Source organism: Lepeophtheirus salmonis, chromosome 6, assembly GCF_016086655.4.
Source record: "Lepeophtheirus salmonis chromosome 6, UVic_Lsal_1.4, whole genome shotgun sequence".
NCBI classification, from domain to species: domain Eukaryota; kingdom Metazoa; phylum Arthropoda; class Copepoda; order Siphonostomatoida; family Caligidae; genus Lepeophtheirus; species Lepeophtheirus salmonis.
This window is the reverse complement of record NC_052136.2, coordinates 13,513,416-13,533,750: the sequence shown is the minus strand read 5'-3', so window position 1 is coordinate 13,533,750 and position 20,335 is coordinate 13,513,416.

Genomic DNA, 20,335 nt, shown 5'->3' with positions numbered 1-20,335 from the left:
TGGACCGCTTCATTATCGCTATTGTAGGATGAGTAGTTTTCTCACAGTATCTTATATAATTATTAAGGCCTCAATTATTCCACCCTAGATAAGTGAATTTTAACCTCTGTGTTTCCTTAAGTGTTCCACTCCCTCCCATATTATCCCGATATGTATTCTGGATTTTCATTTGTGGTACTAAGTTTTCTCATAGCATTTGAGAAGCAGAGTACACCAAGTTTCCCTTTTCTACAGGCTACATATAATGAATTCTTCTAGGGGAAATTAATCTGAAATCCTATCTTATACCAGAAAAACAGAAGATGTTTCCAGTGAAACATCACATCCGTCTAACCCAAAACACCTTCTAATCTATCCAATTAACCTCATATTTCCTTTAAATTTTGGTACATTGATGTAATCAATTCCCATCTTATTTATTCCATAAGGAAGACTTATAAAATATAGATTAATCTATGGACTACCGTTCCATTCCTATAGTAATTTATTCTTTGCAAAATTTTATTTTGATTTTATATGGTTGCTTATATTTGATCAAATTCTGAGAAAAATAGCCTTATTTTAAGGATTTGTTTTAAAATGAATAACGTCTCAAATTTCACTATTTTTTACGCCAAAGAAGTTTATTTAAAGCATAAATAAATAAAATTTTATTAATTTTATAGTGTTTTGTTCAATAAGATCTACTTCATTAGCAATATAGAATTGATTTAAATCCTTTTGAAGCAGAAAACAATGAGGTTTTTTATATTTATTTTATCAACATTTTATTGCTTTTTCCTTCAATAAAAATGAAAACAAATCCATATTACAGCTAAATTAGACGTCTTAAAAACAAATGCTGTTTTGTAAATGAAATTTTAACAATGTATACTTTAAATGAAGATTCTGATGTAAAAACAAAACATCAGGAGTTTTTTATACCTTTATTACCTTCTTTCTTTCAAATAAGTTGTCTGAAGATGTTTTTGGGGAATTAATAAACAATGTCAGTTTATATTAGCTTATTTGATTTGGTTCTCGTTCACATTCAGGTCAGTGGTGAGTATCATCATACTGATTTTTTATTATTATTGATCTTTTCCTCCAGGATACTGACCCAAATTAAGTATACGCATCATGATTTGTATTTACGCAAGGGTGTAATGGATGGTCCTTCCATGAAATTATATTGCGTAAAAAGATTATCATTATAGATCATAGAATATGACTGTTTATTTCCTTATTCTTATGAAAAGGTTAAATTTTGTGGCTATTTTTTAATATTCTATTTCCGCTGTCCTTTAAACAAACAAAAAACTATACAAATAACTTCTCGAGGATGTCAAGAAGTAGAAGGCCTAATTTAATGAGGGATACGAAGTTTTTATTAATTTTGGAGAATAATATGAAAGATGATCCCACTTAGTTGATGAATGGGCTCACTAACGACTTCTTTGTGGCTCCTAAGACCCTAAGAAGGGCTATTAAGTACAACTTCGGAATAGTTTTTTTTCACAAAGACCCCACGTCACTTTCTGATAGAGAGCATGAAACGCAGGAACTCCAATAAAATCCTCACATGGATCAATTGTGACAATTTTCTCGGACAAGAAGATTTTGACAGTTGATCAAAAACGGCTGCTGGCTTGCAGAAACAAAAGAACAGGTCCAATGGATTTACCAAAACAAATATCCAGCCCAAAAAATGGTTCTTAGTATTGTGGCCTCTTTTGGAAAGAATGTTCTACTATAAGGTGATTATGTACAGAATATTTTCATGACTGAAAACCAACTACCCGGAGGGTAACTACGTGTGGACCGAAGGGTGCCACCCTCTCTCACACATCCGCCCAGTACCAAAAGTTCTGAGCAGATAACATGGCTCGATTCTGGTCCAAAGAGATATGGACCCCTTCTCCCCATATTTGAACCACTTGACTTTTCTATATGGGCTACATTAAAGAGGGAAACCAACAGGACCTCACAATCAAATGTGGACTCTTGAAGTCCTCCATAGCGGCTGTAGGGGACAACTTGTCGGAAGAGTTTGTCATAAACTCCTGCAGGGACTTCAGACGACATATAAAGACTGTGAGTGATAATCAAGGTGACCAGACTGAGTGAAAAAAGTTTTGCAAAAACCGTGTCTACATATTTTAATAAAATTATTTTTTGGCCTATTATTGAAAATGTAAAATTATTGATATATTGATTAATCCATCTCTCTAGTCCACATTTTTCTACCCTCCCTATATGTTATACGCTAGGTGGTGTGACAGTCTCCAGCTGGGGAACGTATTATACATTTTACCCAGCACCCTCTATGTGATTGACATAACTATATTTTAGTTTTAAGTTGTATGATCATTCATGAAGATGGATTATTTGGCCAGAAGGCGATGCCACTCTCCTCCACTTTGCTGATCAACTAATTGTATTGATTGTGAGACAAAATGAATGTGGCTAATATGATTACGAAGCAAAATTATCGTGAGCAAGATAATAGTGTGTAATATTATTGCAAGACAATATTATCGTTTGCAATTTGACTACAATTTATATTATATTGTACAATGAAACCCTTGAATGATGAATGTCAACTGCTGGTCTTCAAGGCATCTTTAAATAAACCGCTGCTGATTTTTTGAGCATCAAGGACTCTTTTAATACCCCATAATCCACCCCGGCCCACAGATTTTATTTTCCAGCAATTCACATATACAGCTCGGGGGCCGAGATGTATTACGGAATACTCTGTTTGAATACGATAGTTTGGTGACAAAATAATTGCTAGTTATTAACTTTTAATGTCTCTAGAGACACCCAACATGTTACGTTGTTTCTAACAATTGTGGCTAAATTAAAAATGTAAGTTGTTATGGTAAAAAAGGTAATATAAACGAATAACTTTTCCATAGATGAATATTAAACCATTTGTTCATTAAATATAAATGTTGTACCTAAAGTATTATTCACAATCATTTGAGTACTGAAAGAGAGAAGAGAATGTTTCATCCAATGCAAGGAATAGTTGTGTCTCAATTGAGAGTTATTATTACTCAAAATGTGTTGATTTGTGGAATGTTGTGCCAGGATGATTCCAATTGCTTTGCCTTTCAACTAGAGGAAAATAAATGCATATTAGCTGATAAATATGTTCAAAATAAGTATCATGAAGGTCAGCTCTATGTAAAAAATTGTGAGTATCAATTAAGGAAAGATTTCTTCATTCTAGGTAGACCCTAAATTCTGGATAACATTAAATTTAAACTTCTATAACTCAATAAAAGTGTGTTTAATCCTTCTTTTACTCAAGATTACTCGAGACTTTTCTGATAAGGTCATTTTCAAAAAAAAAATATATATATATATGGTCGAAAAGAATGTCATTCCCACTTTATAGTATTTTGTTAGCAAAATCCAGAGTCAGGGATGACATAGGGTGTAACTAAACGGTCTAGTAAGACTATTCATATATTTGTTATTTCAGGGGTCAAAATTAAGGCATCTGCGGCAAATGCATCTCCCCATGTGCCCATTCCCAATAGTAGAGTGATACTCATCATCTCGAAAGGTTTTGTAGTAGCAACTTTTCTATCCATCAACTTTGGATTTGAACCCGATAAACTTGGGAATCAGAGTCATTTTTTTTTAGACAGGATCTGTAAATAAGCTCCGTCCTAATTTGGATGCATGAAATGACTCCTTAGTTAGGGAATATGTGGTTATTCCAATGAAGGTGTTGCGTATCTACTCTGATGTCTCGCTTAAGAGATTTAAGGTGGTAATTTCTGCAAAAGGGCACCATTTAAAATATTATTGATATAATAATGTTCATAAAAAAAAATTTAAGTTTTTGATTTTATATGAAAAAATGTTGTATTCCATTTTTTGTTTTACAGAATTTAGAGCCCACCTTGTAATTTTTTGAATATATGACTTATCTCTTTTCTTGTTTTTAAGATGTAATAACTTGGGGGCATGTTTTGAGATTCCCTGTATATAAGAAAATGACTGATGTATTCATGCAGACATGTGCTGAAGAATGTCGAAAACTAGAATGTCTTGAATGGGACTATGGTTTGATTAATATGGAGTGCTTTATTAAAACAGGAAAAGGAGAAAGTAGAGATGATGTGGACTCAAATTTTGTATTTGGACGACCATTTCCCAACTAATTAATCTGTAACTTATTAGTCAACATTAAATAATATATATTCAGTTGTTATCTTAAAATAATTTTGTGTAGTTTCAATTCCCGGTCACTCCTAGAGAAGAAAATATACATTATGTACAGAATGGCTAGGAAAAAACTCTATGGTTAATTAATAGCATATAACCCCAAAAATAGTAAAAACTCATCTAATTCAATGACATAATTGGAATTCTCAGGGTTAAAGCTTTCAAAAAAGGCATGACACGTGGAACTTGATCGAAAAATATACTCTACGTCAGTGGTTCCCAACTTTTCAAATATAGTGATCCATTTTAGAAAAAGCAATCAGGAAGCGACCCCAATCCTTAAAATATTTTATAAGCATTAATTTTTTCCGATACAAACTGTCATATATTGCGATTTATTCGTAAAGTAACTCTACATTCCGTAAACATATGATTAATTTAAAATTTATTCATAAAAAATTTCAAAGCTCCTGCAAAACATTAATTAATAGCAAATCAATTCCAAATTAGGTATTGGAACAAACAAATTTCACACCGTTATGTTAAGTATGTTTATGAACTGACCGTAATGAGACGGCTGGTATAGTAGCTTTTTGGCTAGCAATTAAATCCTGGGATCCGTTGTCAATATGGCACACCTCAAGTCGTCTTCCACATCTAATTTATTTTGGTACCTGTTTTTAAGGAAGAGAAGTTGGGAGAATGATGTTTCACATAAGTAAGTTGTTGGGAACGGCAATCAATTCCTTATTGCGATTTCAGATATTACTGGGACTTTTTGAAATTTTTTGCCCAAAAAAAACTTGTAATTGCAATTCACCAGACTATGATTTAGCTTCAAAGCTGTTTTTTAAGTCGATGAACTCTTCTTCTGCTGGGGCATTAGATACACTGTTATTAAAAGGGTTGATTGTAAGGGGGGAAAATTAGAAGCATTCATCAGGATAATATTTTCTTATTTGAGCAGTAAGATTTTTCAAATGTTCTTGTATCAAAGTATACAAAACTTCGATGTTAATTTCATTTGCCGCTTCTTCAACAAGCTGGGTAAGTGTTAGGAACATGTATAATTTCTTTTGATTAATTTTGTTGATCCAGAGGTCCAATTTCATTTTGAAAGACGATATATTTTCAGACAAAGATTTTATCGTATTATATTTACCCTGTAATCCTATATATAAATATCGCAAAAATCTTGACCATTAATGCTAATTTGTACAAAGAAAATTCATCTGTAAACAATGATACATATTCGTTCGCATTTTGAGAATCAAGAAATATTTACAGCTCTCCTCTCAATTAAAAAAATATTTTCAGCGCCTTTCCTTTCGAGAGGAACCTTACCTCTGAGTGAAACAATAGTGCTTCCTGGGTTGAATCCAAATCTTTATATAAAACTTTGAAGAGCCGTGTCGCAAGTGGCCTTGATTTAACAACATTTAAGGCTTTAATCAGTCGGTTAAGCACTTCTTTGAATGGTTCTGGCAACGTCTTGGTAGCTAAAACTTGTCGATGATTAATGCAGTGAGTCTCAATTACTTCTGAACTAACCTTTTTAACGAACAATTGGAAGCAAGACTTACAAAGGAGCATTGCAGGTACCCCGTCAGTACAAACTCCGCACAATTTCACCCATTCGATTGAATTTTCTTTGAAGAAATCATGAATTAAATCAAAAATATCAACAGCAGTAGTTGACGTTAGCAGAGGCTTACAATACAAGAAATCTTCCCTTATTTTCTTATTTTTATAATAACGAGAAAACAAAAGAAGTAGATCAAAGTTTTGTCACATCACTAGTTTCATCAAGCTGTATGTTGAACAGCCCAGTAGGAGTTTCTTTTAATTCTTTAATAATTTGGCATAAAATATCCTCGGACATATTTGTTATTCTTCATTTTACCGTATTGTTTGACACAGATAGAGGCGATAATTTATTTACTACTTCAAGACCGATCATGAGACGCACAATATCTTTGGTACATGGAAAAATAAGATTCTCAGCTATTGTGTATGGTGTTGTGCTATTCTTTATGCAACCGTGTATGAAGCTTTAATGGGGGCTGAAAGTGCTTAGTTTCGAGAATTCTTTGAAGTTTAGCTGGTTTCTAAGACTCATTGGCAAGAACTTTCAAACATACTACACACTGTCGTCTTTTGACGCCTGAATTAACTATGTCAGTGAATCCCAACTTCAAGAAATCATCGCTAGATTTTCTCTTTCTTTCACTCATTTTTAAAGGGGGTTAAGAATTACTCGAATAAAGCTAACAACGTGTCACTGCGAATGCAGCAACCCCACTGATGGGAGGAGTGACAGCGGTGGTGCAACCAAAACAAAACATGTTCAATACCCTCTCAGACGTTGTGTTGAGTGACTTAAGGATCTGTTACATTTATATAACTGTCTTGATTTTATTTTATAATTTGATATATAGAACGTCTTCATTTTTTACCGTGTTAATATATGATATTCACGTTCGGGTCAAAATCGATTAGCAACCCCATGACATTGGTGTCGCACCCTGTTTGGGGCCGTAGCCCACAGGTTGGGAGCCACTGATCTACGTAGATGTGGGTGTATCTTACTCTCCGACAATAAGCTTCTTACAGCAGGAACAACAACAAGTGGATTGCTGAGTCAATTGAGGAAGTGGAAGGTTTCATACAAACCAAGTTTCCGGCCTCAGTTATGGTTTTGGGTGTCATATCATTAGATGATAAAGTCATACTACCCCACTTTTTCTCTGTCAATGGGTCAAGAATACCTACATTCATGTGCTCCAGGACGTTTTCTATACCTGGATTGACACCAATTATCCAAATGGAGCATATGTTTGGCAACAACATGGTGTTTCTTTTCATACCTCCAAAAAATCTTAAAAGTGGGCCGCCTCATACCCAAACATAAGACTTTTGAGGTTTTATTTTATTTTTGGACCTAACCTGAAAGGAAGGCTTACCACATGCGCCATTCAAGTATGTTTGCACTCAAGGACGCCATGATCCGGGAATTGGGGGAAATTGAAATGAAAAAATATTATGGGCTGATCGGAGTTTTTGCCCTTGTTTCAAAAAATGTGTTGCAGCTAAGGGCTCAAATTTTGAGTTTTAATTTAATTATATATATACTCAATAATAAAAAAATTGAATTATATTAATAATTTTATTTTTGTATTATTTTCCACAGACTTATTTTCTATACTGAAAAAAGGGGTTTTTATAGCCACCATTGACTTCAAATATAGTTTTTACATCAAATAGATTATTTTAGTATTGCAATATTTACTGTTACCAAATCGGAAATAACTGAACACTTGTATTGAAAACAACTTGATGTCCAAGAAAAACTGTGATATTTGAATAGATTGAGATTTAGAAAAATCTCAATTTGATATGAAATGGCTTTGTTTGAGTAATCTTGAATCTTTTATTAAAAGAGTAAAAGATTATTTTCCCATTAATCGCTTTTAAGCTACTGAATTTCATTTTTTTCAAATTAGAATTACACAGTTTGTTTTTTGTGTTTTTTGTTTTTTTTGCAACATGTATTGCTGGAATGGATATTAATTTGTTGTCCAATAAAATTATCATTGCAGAGGAAGCCTTGGAGTCAGGTCACTTCCTCCTCTTTTATATTTGCTTGTAAATATTGTGTCGAATGTGATGATTGAATACATTATTAAATACGGATGTTAACAATTACAGAACTATTATTTAGGTCGCTTGACTCATTTTTGAATTAATGGACTTGTTGCAGGAGTACAAATTTCAATGTATGTTATTGAAAGCGTTTAAATGCTACTTTTATCTAAACAAAAGAATATTTTTATAAGCTGAAAAATTCTAACTTAATTTGAATGAATATATTTATATATTCTCCTAGATTTCAATTATGAAAGCATTTATACTCCTTCTGCAATTACTTTATTCACTCAGTTTCAAGCAACGGATAGGCTTCATTCCCTAAATGCTGCCAAGAGGGAATGGCCTATGACACGTTCACATTTTGCCAAATTCATGGCGGAAACATTACAAAGTCAACGGATCAGGAGTCACATCAGAGTGAAATAACTTGCTCTTCTCTTGCTTTCAACATTCCCAACTTCATCAATAAATCAGCTAAATTAGTCTCCATTGCGGGAAAGATAATGTATGCTTAGATCTACCTAAGGATCTCTGCATCAGGGATAACTCTAGAAAACTCCGGGGAAGAGCTGCTTTTCCACTTTACTAACCATCGTCATTCATACTTATCTTCTCTTTGTTTCTATAACTCCCTTGCAACTGGACTTCTCTCAAATTGAAAAGTTGTGTCCGTATGGATATAAAATAGGACTGCCTCTCTAAGGGTTGCTTTTAATCGGATTTGAATTTCAAATAGAAGATCCTTGTTAATAAATTATCCAGGATCTCATATGAAAACATTACCATAAGGGCTCTGATTTTCTCAAAATACTTTAATCCCACTCTTGTGAGTTTGGACACGTAATAGCCTTTTAGATTTAGGCTTTGGAATCAACATAAAGGGGGATCTTTCTTTGCAAGGAGAGATGTAATTAAGATAAGCAAATATTTTTATTGTGTAGACTCTATTTTGGATCCAAAAGTGAAAACAGACAAGCAAATTATAGTCGTTCTCTATTGTTGTTCAGCGTTAAATAAACGCTATAGTTCAAGATAAATATCAGGAGTATGATTTAGTTCGACCATTCCTTTTGAATTGATAATTATTATTAAGGTCCTAAGTAGTGACCATTCTTTTTTACTACATTCAATGGTATTCAAGACCTGATTGAACATTCGTATGTAGCAATAAGAGACGGATATATAAGTGTATTTATTTGTTGGACCGAGAGTAGAATTGAGTATCGGAGTAACCCTTAAAAAAGTCCTTGTTTATATCATTTCTCCTTCCTCCTTTGTCACAGGTGATTATTCTTTCTCTCCTCCAAAATATTCTTCAAATTGTCAAGGTTGCCTTGTTAGTTTTTTTTTTTTTTTTATAAATATAAATATGCTCAATTTCACACGATATTTATCTCTTGTTATATTTAAAATTATTCATCTCAATTAAAGCCCAACCCTGCAATATCAATACTTATGTTTTATATATAAATCCACCCCTACAATTTATCGGTACAAAAAATTATAGTAGTTTTGATGCTATTATTCCAATCTTCTGATGTCGACTTGCTTTACATTTAATGGTTGAGTAGATCCAAAACTACCATTTACAATTTCTTTGCTGGACGGTTCCACTCTCTATTTTCGTAACGAGAAATCCTAAAAAAAACAGCGTAAGCAAAAAAAAAAACATAGAGTGATTTTTTATTAGACACCCAGAAGTGTGACAACTACCTATCCTTATTACATTTAAGCTGTGAAATTTAGAAAATTAAAAATTTTCAACAATAACAAATTTATAAAAGAACATTTCCAGGATTTCAAAGCAATTTCGTATTTTATTTTTTTCCATAAACGAAAATCCTCTTATTAAGGAAATGGAAGAAGTGTGTGGACTATATAGCATTATGTTCTTAAATAAAGTATAGGGACTTATTGAAAATTAAAGAATGTATTTTTCTTTTGTAGTTGTAGAAAATATTCGTATTTCCCATGTTTATCAAGATTCGTAGAGTATATTTCTGCTAACAAAACCAAAAAAAATTATAAAAAAGTTGTTGTATTTGAAGGATTAGGATAGAAAAATCCTTCAGATATGATTTCCTAAAATAGGAATATTATAAATAAATTATCCTGAATAGTCAACAAAGATGATTCAGGATCATTTGTTTATAATATCCCTATTTTAGGAACCAGTTTTAATTTATTTAGAAAACTCATATTTTAAGGATTTTTTAAATTCTAATCCTCTAAATACAACAATTTGTTTTATGATTTTTTTAAAATAGTATTTACTTAATTAAGTAGCACTTAATTACGATTTTATCCTCGTTATTTATAATTATAACGTTTTTATTACGTAACCAAATGAAAGCTGAAACATAAATAATCAAGTTTTGTTTTGACCCCATATCTCTAAGTTTAAAAATGTTGGAGCTACAACCAAAAAAAAACGTGTGTGCCATCTCCTCCACAACGGTTAGTATCTTAATTTGGACTGAAAACAAACGAAAGAAGTGAATTACATCACCATACAGCCAAATAAATCAAATATTCTGCAGCAACAACATGGCTTACTTCTTGTCTGTCTCTATGTGACCATCCTCCAGCCTGACCTCAACCCCATGAACTGTACAATTTCAAGTTTATTAGAGAAGAATAGATATATGGATTTGTTTACTCCCTTATTCAAGAATATTTTATTAGCTTTTTTTATTTGGTATCATTTTTAATGCAATACTTCTGAGTAGTTAGAATGAAAAAAAAAAAAGATAAAATATATCGATCTGTATCACTCTTGAAAAATGTTAACAATATACCTAAACGATACTTGTTGCAGGCATATTCAAGGCTTAAAATCATAGTTATTAGTATATTTAGTTCATTTATACTTTGGAGAGGGGGAAAAAACATCAGTTGGCATATTTTCTACAGCCCCACCTAATTGGCACCGACACGCGCGGAGAAGGTTACAACCGCATTGTCATTTTTTTTATTGCTCCGACATTTTGATTCTTTTTTTTGTTGTTGTTTATTCGGACTTTCTCATTACAATAGATAAATAATTGTTCGTCTTTCAACATATCCGACTAAAGATTAATATTTTAAATTATTAATAAGTCAATAAAAAATTGAGTTTTCCCTAGTTATTTAAAAACGCATGAAAGATTTAAAAGATGGTGTGGAAGGGTTCCCATTAAAATGAATATGTAAAGTGTGTAATAATTTAAAAATTCATGGTGATCATATATCTCAAGATTATTGTGTGGTCAGACCTGCGGAAAAAAGAGTCCTAAATTATCGTGAAAGTCTTTGATATTACCACCTCCACTTGTTGGTAATTTTCTCCTCTCATTGAAAAAACAAAAAGCCAATCTGACGCTTAGAGGCTTATGACAAACCTATAGGTAATGAAACTCTCCACCATATATAATCGAGTTCTCACTCGATCACAAAAATGTAAAATATGAAACGAAGACTCCACTGGTTTTTTTTTGCAGAAAAATTATCAACAGTCTATTTTATTTGATTTGCTGGTGTATTTCAAAGATATCGCTAATCTGAAAAAAAAATTACTTCTATAGTAAAGGTGTTTGAGTGTATTATTCTTGGGTTGATTGTTTTTTCTTCCCTATTAAGGTATTTGCTACTTTGCCACCAACAAACTTGTTGATGATTTTTTCCTTTCGTCTAAATCAATTCCAAAAAAGATGAAAATTGGCGGTCCTTGTTGAAGGAAACTAGCAGCACAAGTCAAGGAAGTGGTTTCTGTATCAATAACCCAATCGATAATGTTTCCTGTGAATCTTTTCTTCGCGCCTGTCGATGTTAAGACTTTTTTTTATTAATGTCTGCAGTTCTAAGGTATGGGTTAAAGGTGAGTGATTATTACTGTCATTCTATACCAATAATTATCCAAGGTTTTTATTATTTTAAAAACTTCGTTCGGTCAAGAAAATATTCTGTCGAAGAAGCCATATCCAGTTGATCTTTAGAACGCATATTTGATTTGTTATGCCCAAACGTATGTGTCTCTTTAGCAAGTTATGTTTTAGATTATTATAAAAACTAAATCTAAAATTGGAGATAAACTGTCATTTGTTTTCTTATTGGTTAGATGGCTAATCATCTCCTAATTTATTCTTGAGACATTCTATTTCTTGTGTGTATTTTCGGACAAAGGTTGAGTATTTCAAGAGATGGTCAATTTTTGGAACTAGGAGTTTACCCCAGATTCGGATATTTTCTAATTTTGTAATATTCAACGAAGTATATAGTATGGCCTTGGGTTTTAAAGAGACCAAGTGCTTGAGAATGCGTGGCGAAAGTTTGGTTTATAGAGAGATTACTAATTTTGTTTTAATTATGTTTATGATCAAACCTGATGCTCATTCGGCAAGTTCATCAATACTGTTTTTTATGAGACTTGCCTTAACTTTGTAATCCTGTTGTAAAATTGCGATATCATCCACATAAAAAAAGAGTCTTAAATGATTTATCATTAATTATTAGACCTATCACGAGATGGCTCAAATCGACTCTGTATAATTGGCTTATTATGAATTTATGACTAATCGAATCAAAGCCTTTTTCGAAATCCATTAGCACAGCAGCAAAGTTTCTTCCATTTGACATAGCTATTTAGGTTGCATCTTAAAAGGATCTTGGAACGTCTTATGCTAACCAGCTTTTCATAAATCCCTTCTGTGCTGGAAGTATGATCAGATGGAGGGTTAAGTTATGTTTTTATTAAGGGTTTCTGTAAAAGTGTCAAGAAGTGTGATAGGTATGTAGTTGACGAGATTGAGAGGATTCGTCCCCTTTTTGGGAATTATAGTAATGATACCAGTATTCCTGAAGTGAGGCACAAATCCAATTTGAAAATTTCGCGGTAGACTTTTTCTAAGACTAAGTATGTATATTGGCTAATTGAAGATTGTCCAGGAAATTTGAAATCTTTCTCGTTTTCTACGATATATTTATTTATTTCATATTGTGAGACTGGGAGGTTAAGTTGTTCCATAATTATTTTAGGAATTAAACTTGCCTTTATTCTTCCAACTGGCGCTGTTTTGTTCTTAGCTTCTCTTTTTTTCGTAAAAAAGTTGCACTTCATTCGGGATCAGTCGTTACTTTGGAGTATCAATGTGAAGGAGTCGAAAAGAAACAAATAGATGCTGAATGATATATATCTTTGAGAATGTATTTCTTTCTGTTCATCTTAATCTAATTTCATGTGACCTTATATGGTCGTTTTTCTTATATAAAGAGTAATTTATATTATTCTTTATTCTTAATAAAAAAAGGGTTAACGTTAATCAATAAAAAAAAAAGATGGAAGGGAGTAAGAAAATAATTAGTGATACAGCTTGTTTGCTACAACTTCTCTGGAAGTAAGACTCCATGATCCGGGAAATGGCTGAAATTGAACGGAAAAAGTCCGTCAGGCTGGTCGGAGTTTTCGCCCTCCTTTCAAAAAATGCTTTGCAGCTGCGGGCTCAAATTTTGAGTTTTAATATTGTAATATTTAAGACATTAATTTAGACTGTTATCTTTCCAAAATTTATGGCACTGCGTTCAATATTTTTATGAAAATTTTTAAAAAAGGAATATAATAGCATGATTCATAAAACGGAAAAAAGAAAGTCATTTTCCTTAAATAAGAATAGTCCAACACAAAAAATAACAAAATTTAATTCAAATAATAACTATTGGGGAACTTTTGGTGGAGCATATGGCAAACGGGCAAAGCAGAACTATGAAATCATAGTAGTACCCCTTCGCCTCTTCTTTTTCTTTTGCATGACAGTAATTTTGAGGAGCTTTAAGGAAAGTGAACAACATTTCTTCTCACGAGATTAAAGATAAATTTTGAGGAATAATTTTTTCTTTCTAAAAAAACCTCAACATTAATAGAAATCTAAATACTATGTTTATCCGAAACCTCATATCCCTTGGGCAATGGAAGCAAATATCGATGTTTTAATCATTTATTGTAAATTTCTAAGCAATTTTGAATTTCTTTCTCTTGACTCATACTTCTTATCAATTCGACTATAAAATAAAATATTTAAAACATATATAATGATATTCAAAATGTCCTTTAAATTTATTTTTGTATAAAGAAATTCAAATGAATTTCTTTATTTAGTCTATGTTTTAAATAAAAATGTATTTGATTTTGAGCATCCAGTTTTGCTCATTTTTGAAAGTCTTAATGATTTTTTTAATACCGTACGGCTCAAACCAGAGTTGGAAACTTTGACTCGATTCTCTATTTTCTAGACTTGCGACTTGGCTTAATCAAACAATAAAAAACGCAAATCTTGACTTAGACTCAAAAGTTAAGACTCACGACTCCCCCTAAACTCTAAATTTATTTCAATTATTTCACTGGAATTAACTTCAGATACTCATAAAAAGTATTTTATTTTCGGAGGACTTGAATTATACTCAATAAAAATATTTATTTTCTTGGATACAACAGCAAAGACTTGAGACTGAACTCCGACTTGCAGTATACAGACTTTTCCCACAGTTACCTAACTTAGATCATCATTTAATTTTTTAACCACTCCCAGATTTTTTCTTAAACAGATATTTATATTTAATTTTTTATCAAGTCTTTGATTTTGTAAGACAATCAAATGATAAGATAGAGTAAAAATTAGCCAATCAGGGGACGGATCAAAGAAATTTTCCTTTCCCCATTGCATCTCTGCTATATTTCCATAAAGAACTCAACCTCTTCCATACATAAAGACTCTGCCAAAAACTATATGGGCATTAGGACAGAGTCCATTGGACAATGAGGCATAGTTCTACTTTTCCCGATGCTCCATCAAAAATTGACCTATTGTTAAAGAATTTTATAAATGATTTGGAGAAAATTGTTTAGTAAAGTATAATATCCCCTACTACTATTTTAGACTTGTTTATAATACAAGTTTACATATGATTTTGATTACAAACATGCCAGAGGGGAAAAATAAGCTCACTCCATAAAAATAATAAACTCCTTAATTTAGGCAATAACTATTAAAAAATTATTTGGTTTCTTTGTTCTTTGTTACTACGAAATAATCCGTATTATTTAAAAAGATTTCATTGAAGCATCATGGACCAAAATGGGTAGAAAATTTTATGTGGATTTGAATCTACGTACTTCTGGTTTTTAAACGTCTGCAGTTTTATAAATTCCTTACATAATAGTATTATATAATCTATGTATATTTTGTACCAACCTTTGTTTTTTTAGAGAATTTAGCTTCATTTAGGAAATTATCAAAGAGTAAAATATAGAAAAAATTTGAAAAACTAAATTAATTACATATAAAAAATATATATATATTACTATTATACCGTACCGAACTACGTACCCTGAAGGGTATACTGCAGTCTAGTTCAACTACATTCTCGTAATGAGAAATCCTTAAAGAAAAGGCTGCGAAAACAAAACAAATTTTCCTCAAAGAGGGATTTTTTATTAGACATCTGGAAGTATTGCAGTTACCTGAGGGTGAAAATAAAATCAACTTTTTTGGAAAAGTAAATGGCTTAGGTTAAAAAATGGTTCATAACTGTACAACCACAATTTTTTTATGAAAAAAATCGTTCCATTTTGAGGACTACAATACACAAATCCTTAAAATAGGATTTTTCTAAAACAATTAAAACTTGTATTTAAATAGGGAATTTATAAATAAATTATCCTGAGTAGTCAACAAAGATGAATTTTGATTGGTTTGGAACTGTTGAATAATTGTTATTAATCATCTTAATGGTCCGGAATGCTTATTATATTTTTTGATTAAAATACAGTGAATTTAATTACAATTTTATCCTGGTTTATTTTAACTTCTTCTCCGCAACGGTTCCATTTCCGAGAAGGCTATAGAAACCGTTAGCATCTCTATCTGGCCTGACTACAAACTGAAAAATGGTATTAAATCCCCCTACAGCCAAGAAATACTAAAAACTATATAGCAACAATATGGATGACTTTTTGTCTGTCTCTATGTGAGCCTCCTCCTCCAGTCCTAACCTCAACTCCCTGGGATTTGTAATTAGAAGTATCTAAGAGAAGAATGCATCTCTACTCCAAATTGGATGTGCTTCGATCTGCCATAATGGCAGTGTGATACAATAAAGGACAAAAAACCTTTACAGTTGAGGCTATCATTGCTTTCAATGGATAAAATATTGAATACAATATATAGCTAAATAACGTATTTAAAGATATCACAAATTGGTTTGGATTTGTCTCTTCCTCATTCCATAAAAGTCACGTTTTTCATAATTTAGTCCTACTATTAAAAAATTTGTGTTCTCACTCGGTAATATAGATTTATTATTTATTGTATTTTATATATTTAATTTTGAACATCCAAACAAAAGGATTTTTGGATATTTTCTCTTGTCAACAATCTTATCAAATTTATTAGTAGAAGCAGCATGTTTTGAGAGAATAACTCTTCACATTTGCAGTCATAATGGGGCCGAATTGGAGCATAGGAGTCAGACTAGAATACATTGGATTACGTCGACAGATTTGTGACTGACACTTTCTGCAAAACATTAGGGTATTTTTGTTTACAAAACAACTCACCGCTTTCTGTTGCTCACTTTTTTGATCAATCTGCATTGATTGCTTCAATGCCAAAGCTTTATCTCCATTTTTTTTTCCTTTTTGAAGGGGGAAATGAGAGATGAGTAGTAAACTCGAATTGAAATGAAACTTTGGATATATCAACGTGTTGATATATATATATACATGTATTGGAAAACATTTCTCCGACTGCATCAAGGAGTTTAACATGAAAAAAAGTAGTTTACAATCACCTTCCCTATTGTAAAAGGACTGTTTTATGTTAATAATAGCCTAATAACTATAGGGATGGGCATTAGGGTTACTATAAAATCATTTTTTCTAAAGTATATGGTTTAGTTTAAAAAATGGTTCTTAACCGTAAGAAAAACATTTAAGAAAAGTTTCAAAAGTGTGTACAATATTTAGAGGTAGCTCAACGAGCCTAAAGTATTGAAAATTTAAATATTTATCGAAAAAAACAGAGTATTTCGTTGCATACTGTCCATATACTTCAAATTACAGCTTTTTTGTTCAAAACAATAGAATATTTTATAATTATTTCAACAAAAATAATGTTTAAATGTTCAAAATAACGTCAATTGCAGTTGATTGATATTTAGCTCATTACCTTTTTTTTAATTCTTTCTATATTGCAACCCATTTGTTCGACTGATAAATATGAAAATTTGGAATTACGTTTAAATCAAAAATAGTATTGCTAACCTTTTAATGGAAATTGATCATATTAATTCAATTTTAACACATAAAACCAGCAATTAAAATCTAGTAAATCATGGTTTTGTTTGTACCCCACAAAAAAATATATCACTTGATACATTTTTGTTCTTTTTACTTGATGATATATTAAATAAATTATGAGCGAGTTTTAAATTGAACAAAGAGTACACCCATATTTATTGAAACAAAACAAAGTTTGTTGACACGACAAGTTCAAATACAGGTAAGAATAGTGGAATTTGTCTTCTACTTGAAAAATTACTAAGTAAAAAACTTCTACGATTTGGTTGAAAGCACCATATAATGGAATTAGTTATTGGAACTGTTTTCCAAGAGTGTATGGGTGCCACATCGTCACCAGATGTTCCTTTGTTCTCTGATCATTAATCAACAAAACTATCTATAAAACTGGAACTGCAGATGAAGAGTTGGCCAGTCTTTTGGAAAGAATACAGGATAGTCCTATTGAATTTTCAAAGATAATCCTTAAAAAAAAATATTCAAAAAACGAAAATAGAGGACTAGTAAAACTATAAATATATTTCTTGGCGATGCCCTTAATCGTGGAGCTGTGTTGTACATACAATGAACCATGGCTGTTGGCTTTCAAAAGTGATATATAGTCTCAAGATTTGGATATTTCGATTAGAATTCAAATTGACTCTAAAGGAAGAATAAGGATTATATCATGGATGTGCTTTCATTGTAGAGTATATGTCAAAACATGGATCAATACATCTTAGGCCTCAAATTCTCCATTTAATGATCTCAGCCCAATCAATGTGTTATAAAATATTCTTCCATTAATAAACATATTTCCAAATTCGTGTCTTGCAAATTTTCCAAACATTTATGGTATTTATTGGAGGAACTCGTTGGAATAGCTTTTTTCTATGTAAGTTTAACTACAAAAAGAAAAATGCTTAGATCACCTGAAATTAAGCGAAAGAGGAGAAATAACTTAACCAATGTTGAAATATATATAAATTCTGAAAAAATTGTTACGTAGAAGTAAAAAAAAAAAAATGGAAATTTTGGAACTGCCTGAGTATAAGAAAATACTTACCAAAAGTCAATAGCATTTGACTAAAGCTTAAAATAAAAAATTAGAAACTATTTACGAGTATATTTATGATACTATAAAAAAAAAGTATAAATATACTGTTTGAAAATAAATTTGTATAAAAATTAAATAAATTGAACTACATAAATCTTGTGTCTAAATATGTAAATATAAATAAATTAAGTACTTTTTACGAACAAAAATGTATCCAAATGATTACTTTTTTAGTTTATTTCTTCGACTAGGATGTCTTAGATTTTTATTGCTGGCTTTATGTATTAAAATTGAATGAAATGGTCCCTTTCTATGAAAAGGTCATTAAAAGGTCGCTGAGCCATGGTGTCGATTTTTTTTTTTTTACTCTTAACAAAAAATCAAAAATACGATAAAATATTATATTAAGGAAACAATGAATTTTTACAAAAGAAACAAAAAGTCCTTATTTATTGATAGTAATAGAATGAACATTATTTCTTAAAAGAAAAATAATTTACGCTAAGAGTACTGTTAAATGTTTTTAATACATAAATATTAAGGAGGTAGTGAGAAAAAGAGACACTCTATACTACGACCTCTACAACACTATAACATTCATAAAAATGGAATGAATGTATCATAAACAATATATGGAGTCATTGTTTAATCCTTATCTTACACTTAGATAGTCCTACCTCAGGTACCAAGTCGCCTTTGCATTTTACTACATATATACAGGGTGCTCAAGCTATCAGACACGAAGAAGTATTATTTTCTTCAAACGCAATTTTCTCTCCAAATATTTAAAAAATTAAAAAAATTAAACCAGACTCAGAAACTTAGATGGATTCTAATTGATTTTGTCCAATAAAACCATCTCCATCTTCAATTGCAGTCTCAAAACGAGGCCAAAATCACAAGCAGACCTTTACCAATTAGTACCATGGGAAATTGTCTTGGAGCCATGTGAGACTTTTTTTTTTTTTAGGTGTTATAGGGATTTGAGTCCTGCTGCCAAATGTAAGGCCTCCCATTGGCAACCATTTCGATCTCGTGTTTCAACTTGGTCTTTAGCACTTCCGAGTAGGCATAAAGTTGTCGCTCACGGCGCAAGTTTCAAAGAGGCCTCCGTGCCTTTTCCAAACATTGAGGACGATTAATTTGGTAATTGATTCCACTTTTTCCAACTTCAGCGTGTTTGAATAGCATAACCAACAATCAAAAATCCGCTCCCTTAGTGCCTGTGTTTTGCCAAGAGAATGCGCCAAAGTGGTGACATAGATAGTTTGTACAACCTGTATACAAATATACGTACTGCAAAGATTGCAACAATTTTTTCCCCATACTCCCCAAAAGCTTGTTTTTGAATGTCAACAACTTGAAATAATAAGGGTAGTCATATGTGAAAGACTCACACTCATTTAGAGGATTCACCTCAATATTATTTAAAGAAATAAAATGTGGTTATACCCATATCCCATTTAATCTATTTTAATTAAGCAAGGTGTGTCTGAATGTATGCAATGACGGGTACCACAGCTAGTATATTGATATACACGATCGCATACTTTAATTCAATCTGAAATTAGAGTATCATAAAATGTATCGCTCATATACTACAGGTCCGTGCACTACAATGGGAACAAACTTTGACCTCATCCATGTCTTAAAAAGTTCACAGTAACGATTTCTTTGGTGTTCTTTAATAGCATTTAAATTCTCAATATGAGCTGCCTTAGGTTCAAACTCTCAATTTTCCTAGGGAGTAATTATTTTAATTTATAAAGAGAAATATTAATCTTGCATAAACGGTCACAGAGTTAGTAATATTTATGTAATCAAGTAATGATTTTAGCATTTGTAGATATTTTGAATAAACACAGTTTTGAAAAAAAAGATAAGTACTGCATTATCAAGCCTAGCTTTTTATTTTTCCTTATGTTCCACTAGGAATGGACGCTTAATAAAAAAGTTACAGAATCTCAAAATTATATTAAAGCGTGTGGTAACATTTGAAGTCGTTGCTATTTCTGGCATTTAATTTTATTTTAACTCCTACATCTCAATATTTGTATTTATATAAATTTATGAATTAAATAAGATTGTAACCATTCTATTTTATGGTTTTTTTAATGTTCCCTTAATTGGGTAGATAAAGTTGCAATGACTAAGTATAT